At 48.1% G+C, this 11,374-nt stretch overlaps 1 pseudogene; it reads left to right on the forward strand.

Moving 5' to 3' along the window:
• Positions 1-10,031: 10,031 nt before the first annotated feature.
• On the forward strand, positions 10,032-10,150 carry LOC148811740 (5S ribosomal RNA; annotated as a pseudogene).
• The last annotated feature ends 1,224 nt before the right edge of the window (positions 10,151-11,374 follow it).

Consider the following 11,374-nt stretch of genomic DNA (forward strand, 5'->3'; position numbering starts at 1 on the left):
TAGAAAGCTTTCCTTTTACCTCCTTAGAGAAAGGACTGCCTTTCACTTCTCTGTTTTCTTTCCCAGCGTCGTGCACCTTTTCATTGCTCTCGCTTTCAGAGCCTCCGCACGGCACACGACTCGACATCAGGAAGCACATTGAAGTGAAAGCAGGGAGCCCTGCGACATGGTGAGTGGGTCTGTTCGATGCACAAAGAATGCTTTGGTAAGCGTCAAAGGCAAGTCATTCCGAGTTGGTCGTTTGTGTTTTCTGTTCAGACGCGAAATGATGAAATGATCTCTCGGCTCCTCGGTTGTCATTTCTGCACCGTAAAGAAATCACAGCACGCGTCGGCTTCCAGCACGGTGGGTCGGGACACGATGCCGGGGGTCGGAGAGAGCGATGTCTTCCTCGTTAGTATAGTGGTGATTATCCCCACCTGTCACGCGGGAGACTGGGGTACATCAGGACGCGCATTGGAGTGAAAGCAGGATGCGCTGCGACATGCACTGTGCAGATCCCGCCACACTAAGAGGTGAGTGGGTCTGTTCGATCACAGCGCTAGGCGAATCCCCAATCCCCTTTTGTGCGTGGCGACAAAAGAAGCCGCTCTGTTTCCGCCCGGTTTCGAACCGGGGACCTTTCGCGTGTGAGCAAACATGATAACCACTACACTACGGAAACGGTGGCAAAACCTGCCCCGCGGCCCAGCGCTGAGTTTCGCCAATGCGATTCAGCTGCTTCCAGTGCCTTTATTAAAGTGCGCTGATGGACCGTGCTCTCTCTCCAGAGACCAGCACGCCTGTCATGGACGGAGCAGGAAAGGCGGCGCCACATTCTACAGCCCTCTCCACGCAATCGACGAAATCGGGCCACTGAAGTGGAGAAAATCGCCTCTCCAGAAAGTGCAAATATCATCTTGGAGAGTATAAATCCTATTGCCAAAGGTCAGCCCTGTCTACCAGAGTAACCCTCCCACCTCCTGCAGCGATGATCAGCTCGTCTCACACGCCAGAAGTCTTCGGTTGGAAACATGCGCCCCCTCTTCTCGCGCGTTTTGCACGTTCGAGTGCTTTTAATGCGGCTCCTTCGTACACGGTGCTGATCTTTTGGAAAGCAGGAGGCAAAACTGACACGTTCCCATACCGGGAGTCAAACCCGGGCCGCCTCGGTGAAAACCAGGAATCCTAAACGCTAGACCATATGGGAGCACACAACCCCGCTGTTCCGGGCATCATGCAAGCAAACTACATAAATATGAGAAAACACGCAAGAGAGTTGTCACTCAGAGTGTCGAAGGGTCGATGTATACTGGGGCTCAGTTGAAATGCAACGTCAGGACTTTGCCGAATTAGGTCACACGAAGAGAGCACAGCCTTTTCCGCCCTGCTGGGTGTGCATCGGTAACTCGCCGTGATCGTATAGTGGTCAGTACTTTGCGTTGTGGCCGCAACAACCCCGGTTCGAATCCGGGTCACGGCAGAATAGGGGCGTCTGCTTTTACTACTTGCGCGAATGAAGGCAAAAAAAAGCCAATCGATGTGAACGAACGGCGCTTTACAGAGGAGTACTGCCTGACTGGATCGTTGATAAACGACAGAGGCCACTCCGACCTCTTCTCGGTTTTCTTCAATGACATACTAAGGATCTTCTTCACATTCGCCCATGCAGGGGAAGCCAGTTACACCAAAGCAAACGCAGGAAAGTGCATTTCAAGCAGAGACCATGAGGGACTTGTTTACACCGAGAGTGGTCGGAGAATGGAACAATGCGCCCAGCCCTGTTGCTGGAGCCGATTCTTGATGAGATCTTGGGCTCACTAAGAGGCCCCCACTGGATTCTAACCTTTCTGTTGTTCTTGCAGGTCCTGCGCTGCTTTTGAGCCGACAGAGCTCGTCCTGGACTGTCGGCACAGCCCAATTGCAAATGATCGGCTCCGCGTACAGAAGGAACGTGCGTTTGGTACAAGAGTGCATGAAGGCACCGGAAATACATTGGGAACAAATGACCGGTCGCTCAAGACCTCTGTGAAGTACAGGAGCGTGCAAAAAGAGGCTGTTTCCGCCCGATCTCGAACCGGGGACGTTTCGCGTGTTAGGCGAACGTGATAGCCGCTACACTACGGAAACCTGCGGAGACTGCTGCTGGTGTCTCGCTTGCGTTTCGGGCTGAGAAAGGGAAGCGTCACTTTAGGCAGGGGGCGCTGGAGAGAGGAACAAAGGGCGCGATGAACATGAGCGCACCAAGAGGAGCAGGAGAGTGTTGCAGGAACGTCACTCAGAAGGAAAGCCACCCAGCTGCGCCCTCTGAGCTCTGTCCAGCGCATCTTCCTCACATGGACTCCTGCCTGCGACGGGCAGGAAACAATTAGCAAGAACAGAACAGCACCCCATGGGTGTCTCATGACCACACCTTAGGTTGTGACACGTGCAGGTGTGAGGGGTTGCCGGGCTACTCTGGAGCAGAGCTTGGGCGGAGGGGGGGCGGGAAAGCAGACAAAGAGGTGACACCTCAAGGTCTGCACGATCACAGCTCTCCGCCGCCCCAGGCTTCCGCTCGATAAGCTACTGGACACACCCGCCCCTCCTTACACAGACCGTGGAAAAGCCCCCGAGTGGGAGGGCTCTCTCTTCCTCCCAGGAGCTCTTGGACACGACGCACAGACAGAGCGCGGGTAGCCGCCGCCTGCAAACACGGCTCCAGGCAGGACTCCACTCCGCAGGAGCCGCAGAGCAGAGGAGATGAGGGCAGCTTAGCTCCTGTGCAGAGACCTGAGCTGTTGTTGCTGCGGACGCTGTCTTTTCTGTTCTCGGGGTAGGAGTGAATGTTGAGTTGCCCTTAGAAATGAAGCAGAGCACTTCAACGGCACGGGTGTGTGTGTGTGCGTGCGCCCTGGTGATTCTGGGAGACAGATCGAACCTGGGCTGAAAGAGAGGGTGTTTAGCCCTCTTCCATTTGCTAGTTCAGAGTTGTACAACCCATTTGTATCTGCTAGGCGGCGCAGTCGTCGTGCACAAAGAACGCTTTGAAAAGCGTCCAAAGCAAGTCATTCCGAGTTGGTCGTTTGTGTTTTTTGTTCAGACGCGAAATGCTGAAATGAACTCTCGGCTCCTCGGTTGTCATTTCTGCTCCGTAAAGGAATCACAGCACGCGTCGCCTTCCAGCACGCTGGGTCGGGACACGATGCCGGGGATCGGAGAATGCAATGTCTTCCTCGTTAGTATAGTGGCAAGTATCCCCGCCTGACACGTGGGAGACCGGGGTTCGATTTTCCGACGGGGAGTAGAACGCTTTTCTTTTACCTCCTTAGAGAAAGGACTGCCTTTCACTTCTCTGTTTTCTTTCCCAGCGTCGTGCACCTTTTCATTGCTCTCGCTTTCAGAGCCTCCGCACGGCACACGACTCGACATCAGGAAGCACATTGAAGTGAAAGCAGGAAGCCCTGCGACATGGTGAGTGGGTCTGTTCGATGCACAAAGAACGCTTTGATAAGCGTCAAAGGCAAGTCATTCCGAGTTGGTCGTTTGTGTTTTCCGTTCAGACGCGAAATGCTGAAATGATCTCTCGGCTCCTCGGTTGTCATTTCTGCTCCGTAAAGAAATCACAGCACGCGTCGGCTTCCAGCACGGTGGGTCGGGACACGATGCCGGGGGTCGGAGAGAGCGATGTCTTCCTCGTTAGTATAGTGGTGATTATCCCCACCTGTCACGCGGGAGACTGGGGTACATCAGGACGCGCATTGGAGTGAAAGCAGGATGCGCTGCGACATGCACTGTGCAGATCCCGCCACACTAAGAGGTGAGTGGGTCTGTTCGATCACAGCGCTAGGTGAATCCCCAATCCCCTTTTGTGCGTGGCGACAAAAGAAGCCGCTTTGTTTCGAACCGGGGACCTTTCGCGTGTGAAGCAACCGTGATAACCACTACACTACGGAAACGGTGGCAAACCCTGCCCGGCGGCCCAGCGCTGAGTTTCGCCAATGCGATTCAGCTGCTTCCAGTGCCTTTATTAAAGTGCGCTGATGGACCGTGCTCTCTCTCCAGAGACCAGCACGCCTGTCATGGACGGAGCAGGAAAGGCGGCGCCACATTCTACAGCCCTCTCCACGCAATCGACGAAATCGGGCCACTGAAGTGGAGAAAATCGCCTCTCCAGAAAGTGCAAATATCATCTTGGAGAGTATAAATCCTATTGCCAAAGGTCAGCCCTGTCTACCAGAGTAACCCTCCCACCTCCTGCAGCGATGATCAGCTCGTCTCACACGCGAGAAGTCTTCGGTTGGAAACATGCGCCCCCTCTTCTCGCGCGTTTTGCACGTTCGAGTGCTTTTAATGCGGCTCCTTCGTACACGGTGCTGATCTTTTGGAAAGCAGGAGGCAAAACTGACACGTTCCCATACCGGGAGTCAAACCCGGGCCGCCTGGGTGAAAACCAGGAATCCTAAACGCTAGACCATATGGGAGCACACAACCCCACTGTTCCGGGCATCATGTAAGCAAACTACATAAATATGAGAAAACACGAAAGAGAGTTGTCACTCAGAGTGTCGAAGGGTCGATGTATACTGGGGCTCAGTTGAAATGCAACGTCAGGACTTTGCCGAATTAGGTCACACGAAGAGAGCACAGCCTTTTCCGCCCTGCTGGGTGTGCATCGGTAACTCGCCGTGATCGTATAGTGGTCAGTACTTTGCGTTGTGGCCGCAACAACCCCGGTTCGAATCCGGGTCACGGCAGAATAGGGGCGTCTGCTTTTACTACTTGCGCGAATGAAGGCAAAAAAAAGCCAATCGATGTGAACGAACGGCGCTTTACAGAGGAGTACTGCCTGACTGGATCGTTGATGAACGACAGAGGCCACTCCGACCTCTTCTCGGTTTTCTTCAATGACTTACTAAGGATCTTCTTCACATTCGCCCATGCAGGGGAAGCCAGTTACACCAAAGCAAACGCAGGAAAGTGCATTTCAAGCAGAGACCAGGAGGGACTTGTTTACACCGAGAGTGGTCGGAGAATGGAACAATGCGCCCAGCCCTGTTGCTGGAGCCGATTCTTGATGAGATCTTGGGCTCACTAAGAGGCCCCCACTGGATGCTAATCTTTCTGTTGTTCTTGTAGGTCCTGCGCTGCTTTTGAGCCGACAGAGCTCGTCCTGGTCTGTCGGCACAGCCCAATTGCAAATGATCGGCTCCGCGTACAGAAGGAACGTGCGTTTGGTACAAGAGTGCATGAAGGGACCGGAAATACATTGGGAACAAATGACCGGTCGCTCAAGACCTCTGTGAAGTACAGGAGCGTGCAAAAAGAGGCTGTTTCCGCCGGTCTCGAACCGGGGACCTTTCGCGTGTTAGGCGAACGTGATAGCCGCTACACTACGGAAACCTGCAGGGACTGCTGCTGGTGTCTCAATTGCGTTTCGGGCTGAGAAAGGGAAGCGTCACTTTAGGCAGGGGACGCTGGAGAGAGGAACAAAGGGCGCGATGAAACAAAATGCCGAAACCCATGATCAAACTAGGGACCTTTAGATCTTGAGTCGAACGCTCTCCCAACTGAGTTACTTCGGCTGTGCGCATCACCCCCAGCCACCTGCTCCAGCCTTCCTGTGTTGTGGCATGAGCACACCAAGAGGAGCGGGAGAGTGTTCACAGCGCAAGGTGAATCCCCAAACAGTGTGCGTGGCGACAAACAAAACTGGCCTGTTTCCACCCGATTTCAAACCAGAGATCTTTCACGTGTGAGGCAAACGTGATAACCACTACACTACGGAAACAGTGGGAAAACAGGCCCACCGGCAGTGAGTATTCAACTTCACTGCATTACTGCTCGAGAATTCAATTGTTATCCCAACTAGTTGATATCAATTTATTTCCTTAGGGTTATGTACTTGTTTTGAGTATCTAATGTAGAAGTTGTAAACAAGTTCAATTACGAAACGGTCTAAATGAATGATATACCGAACGTATGTCCTCTTGATATGTGTAACTCTTTGTAACTGAATGAATTTATATCTTTTGTATTCTGATATCCCTTACGATAAGATCTGTTAGGTTTACATGCATATTCTATATATTAATAAATGTATACTCGTGTATTATTACCTGTGTGTGCGTTGTTTGAGTTATATCGCATGGTTGGATTCTAAGACCATTAAAAGAATCAATTTTGTGATTTACTGCCACAATTAATAATTGTCCCAGTAAATGCACAAACCCCTACCGAACTGGTGCCTCGTGAGAGCACACTACAACAGTGTGTGATCTCCTGTCCCAGCCTGAGGAGCAGACAGCGAGCCTGTCTCTCAATAATAATAATCAAGTGGGGGATCTCCTATCGCAGTCTGAGGAACAAACAGTGAGCCTGTCTCTCAATAATAATAATAAAGTGTGTGATCTCCTGTCCCAGCCTGGGGAACACTGAGCCTGTCTCTCAATACTAATAATACAGTGTGTGATTCCCTGCCCCAGCCAATGGAACAGACAGTGAGCCTGTCTCTCAATAATAATAATACAGTGTGATCTACTGTCCCAGGCTAAGGAACAATGAGTTTATCTGTCAATAATAATAATACAGTGTGATCTCCTGTCCCAGCCTGAGGAACAGCGAGCTTGTCTCTCAATAATAATAATAGAGTGTGATCTCCTGTCCCAGCCTGAGGAACTGTGAGCCTGTCTCTCAATAATAATAATACAGTGTGTGATCTCCTGTCCCAGCCTGAGGAACAGACAGTGAACCTGTCTCTCAATAATAATATGAATAAACTGTGTGATCTCCTGTCCCAGCCTGAGGAACAGGCAGTGAGCCTGTCTCTCAATAATAATAATACAGTGTGTGACCTCCTGTCCCAGCCTGAGGAACAGACAGTGAGCCCGTCTCTCAATAATAATAATACAGTGTGTGATCTCCTGTCCCAACCTGAGGAACACACAGGAGTGAGCCAGTCTCTCAATAATAATAAAGCAGATTATGATCTCCTGTAACAGCCTAAGGAACAGTCAGGAAAGAGCAGGTCTCTCGATAATAATAATACAGTGTGTGATCTCCTGTCCCAGCCTGAGGAACAGACAGTGAGCCTCTCTCTCAATAATAATAATAAAGTGTGTGACCTCCTGTCCCAGCCTGAGGAACAGCGAGCCTGTCTCTCAATAATAATAATTATTATTATTAATAAGGATTAATTATTATTATTATTAATAAGGAGAGTCATCTCCTGTCCCAGCCTGAGGAACAGTGAGCTTGTCTCTCAAGAATAATACAGTGTGATATCTTGTCCCACCCTGAGGAACAGAGGGCCTGTCTCTCATTAATAATAATACAGTGTGTGATTTCCTGTCCCAGCCTGAGGAACAGACAGTGAACCTGTCTCTCAATAATAATAATACAGTGTGTGATCTCCTGTCCCAGCCTGAGGAACAGACAGTGAACCTGTCTCTCAATAATAATAATCCAGTGTGGAATGTCCTGTCCCAGCCTAAGGAACAGACAGTGAGCCTGTCTCTCAATCATAATAATACAGTGTGTGACTTCCTGTCCCAGCCTGAGGAACAGACAGTGAGCCTGTCTCTCAATAATAATAAAGCAGATTATGATCTGCTGTCCCAGCCTAAGGAACAATCAGGAAAGGGCAGGTCTCTCGATAATAATAATACAGTGTGTGATCTACTGTCCCAGCCTGAGGAACAGACAGTCAGCCCGTCTCTCGATAATAATAATACAGTGTGTGATCTACTGTCCCAGCCTGAGGAACAGTGAGCTTGTCTCTCAATAATAATAATCCAGTGTGATCTCCTGTCCCAGCCTGAGGAACAGTGAGCCTGTCTCTCAATAATAAAAATACAGTGTGTGACCTCCTGTCCCAGCCTGGGGAACAGTGAGCCAGACTCTCAATAATAATAATACAGTGTGATCTACTGTCCCAGCATAAGGAACAGACAGTGAGCCTGTCTCTCAGTAATAATACAGTGTGTGATCTTCTGTCCCAGTCTGGGGAATTGAAAGTGAGCCTGTCTCTCAGTAATAATAATAATAGTGTGTGATCCACTGTCCCAGCCTGAGGAACAGACAGTCAGCCCGTCTCTCGATAATAATAATACAGTGTGTGATCTACTGTCCCAGCCTGAGGAACAGTGAGCTTGTCTCTCAATAATAATAATCCAGTGTGATCTCCTGTCCCAGCCTGAGGAACAGTGAGCCTGTCTCTCAATAATAAAAATACAGTGTGTGACCTCCTGTCCCAGCCTGGGGAACAGTGAGCCAGACTCTCAATAATAATAATACAGTGTGATCTACTGTCCCAGCATAAGGAACAGACAGTGAGCCTGTCTCTCAGTAATAATACAGTGTGTGATCTTCTGTCCCAGTCTGGGGAATTGAAAGTGAGCCTGTCTCTCAGTAATAATAATAATAGTGTGTGATCCACTGTCCCAGCCTGAGGAACAGACAGTCAGCCCGTCTCTCAATAATAATAATACAGTGTGTGATCTCCTGTCCCACCCTGAGGAACAGACAGGAGTGAGCCAGTCTCTCAATATTAAGAGAGCATATTATGATCTGCTGTCCCAGCCTAAGGAACAATCAGGTGTAGTGTGCTCTCTGAATGCACCAGTGTAGGGTTTGGGCATTTACTGGGACAATTATTAATTGTAGCTGTAAATCACAAAATTGATTCTTTTGATGGCTTTAGAATCCAACCATGCGATATAACTCAAACAACGCACACACTCAGGTACTTATACACGAGGATACATTTATTAATACATAGAATATGCATATAAACCTAACAGATCTTATCGAGAGGGTTATCAGAATACAAAAGGTATATATTCAGTCAGTTACCAAGAGTTACATATATCAAGAGAACATACGTTCGGTTTATCATTCATTTAGACCGTTTCATAAAGTGAACTTGGTTACAACTTCTACATTAGATACTGAAAACAAGTACATAACTCTTAGGAATTAAATTGATATCAACTGGTTGGGATAACAATTGAATTCTCAAGCTGTAATGCATTGAAGTTGAATACTCATCCAATCTCTGGGGATTCAGATCTCCTGCGGGCTCTCTGGCTCCGTGCCAGGCTGTGCTGTGCTGCAGATGCTCACTGACCGGCTAGTTAGTGTTGGCTTTAACTAGCAAAGTTTGTGCACAGGAGAAAAGATGACTGTGGGTCCCAGCAAGTCAGGAAGAGGACTGGTTCATTCCTGATGAAGCGCTAGTTCTGAATAGTGATTCAGCTGTCCACAGTTCCGACCTGTTCACAAGGCTTGCTGCTGGTGCTAACCTCAGGTGGATCCTCTGATTACTCTCTGGCAACCTCCGCTCTAGACTCTTAGAACAAAGGAAAGTTCTGGCACTCGAACACACTGGCCGTTCCGTGGTTGTCCGGGCTGAGTCTTAGGATGTCCTTTGTCCTTTTGCTCCTGGGCCATCCTGCCCTGGAATTCTCCTTTGAATTCCCTTTAGAAAAGTCCACGAAATAGTCTCTCAGGCCCTCTGTGTTGCCTGTTTTTACCTGGAGGAACTTCAGCTTGTTCATTGGCAGAAAGTTCCATGGGCATCAGAGTCCCACGTGGGTTACTCGGCCCTACCAGTCCCTGATTGGTTGATCAAGGTGAGATGTGAGTCACTTACTCCTGACACTTAGGAATGCAGTCCAGATGTCCATCTGGCACACCCTAGACAGATAGGCGCCAATGGATGACCATTGATCATGATAGCCAGGCTTAGCTAAGTGCATCCCCCTTTGGGAGCTGTCCCTTATCAAAAGAAAACATCTTTAAATCAGCCTGCATGAAAAGTTTCTCTGTGGCTGCACCACAGAGATGAAGAGAGATGGGGCCTCATATGAAAAAGCACAGCAACACTTAATTCTGTCTTATTAATAAGCATTGCCGCTAAAAGTGAAAGGCTGAAGTGAAATAGAGCGGGACGAAGGCAGTGAAGAGAGAGAACGTGGGAAGAAGAGAAAAACGCAAGGGAAAAAAAGCAGCGTCGTAAAAGAGGTGACGGAGCTGTCCTCTCTATAAGAAGGGTGCCAGCGAGCCTTACTCTTGCTTACGGCCACACCCCCTTGAGCACGCCTGATCTTGTTTGATCTCGGAAGCTAAACAGAGATGGGTCTGGTTAGTACTTGGATGGGAGACCACCTGGGAATACCAGGTGCTATAAGCTTTTAAGCGCAGGAGGCGCCCTATCCCCGCTCGCTCGCTCATTCCCCTGTTCACACGTGTAGTGCGATTTTTTGGTTTTTTGTCAGCTTTGGTGAGACACAGGTGCTTGTGTATTAGCATGAGCGTTTTTTATTCTGATCATGAACAGTTTTACAAGTCCGCAAAGGATCGAGGAAAGGTTTATCGCCAGCCATTTATTCTTATCATTAACCTTATATACTGTATCTCTACATCCCATAACCTTTAACGGCAGGTGCCTGGGTGTGGACATGTTGTGATGTAATATTTATTTTAAAAGTAAACTTTTTAGTAAAGTCTGTTATATTGTTAAAATCTATAAGCGTTATAAAGATCAATTTTTGCTCGTGCTTATAAGTTATCGCTGCTAAATGTGTCTTATTCAATTATTTTAACACTTTTATGACCTATCCACTAAAATATAAAGTCCCGCCCTACAATGCTCTTCTCAAAAGATAAAATAAGTTTTACATTTTTTGATTCAATGTAATTTCTTTTCTAGAGAAACACACATCATTTGAGGCTTGGGTTGCATGTTAATATTTTTAAGGTTTAAAGACTTTACGTTCACTATACGTGGAAAATCATTTCAAACTTTTGAAAAGTTGTTGAGAATTTGTCATTGAAATAAGCTTACATATTTTAATTCAACGTGATTACTTTTCACTCTCGATAAAACACGTGTGATTTTGGGGCGGGGGATATGGTGGGGCGTTCTAAAACATCACAACCATTTGAAAAATGTCTTGAGCATGGTTACAAATTTGGAGTTTATGTTTAAATTAGCCGACTTGCCAGTGTTGAAGTGTGACACCTGAGCTGTGCGGCCCCGATATTGACTGCTGCGAAGATGGCTTCTTTGAGTAGTGAATCATCGGATTCCTCTGCTATGCAAACTGAAGAAGTAGGTTGCTAAAATATTTTTTCTGATAGTGGAATTGTTGTTTCAATCTGCGTTTAGCGTATTTCGTTTTCAACACTTTGTCTTCTTTTTAGCAAAAGCTGACCCAGCACTCAGTGGTGTGTGACAGTGGCTGTCATGTGAACTCTGATGGTGATTCAGGTGTTGGGGGTCCGTCAATGACTGATGAAGAGTTGCTACAAATGGTAAATATTAAACCACAGCAAGTTCGAAGCAAACGAAGAACTCTAACACAAAAGAGGCATTACAATTTAAATATTTTAGGTAAAAAGCATGCCTATTTAT

The sequence above is a fragment of the Atractosteus spatula genome (assembly GCF_055471065.1).
Source record: "Atractosteus spatula isolate fAtrSpa1 chromosome 10 unlocalized genomic scaffold, fAtrSpa1.hap1 SUPER_10_unloc_7, whole genome shotgun sequence".
In the NCBI taxonomy this organism is placed as follows: domain Eukaryota; kingdom Metazoa; phylum Chordata; class Actinopteri; order Semionotiformes; family Lepisosteidae; genus Atractosteus; species Atractosteus spatula.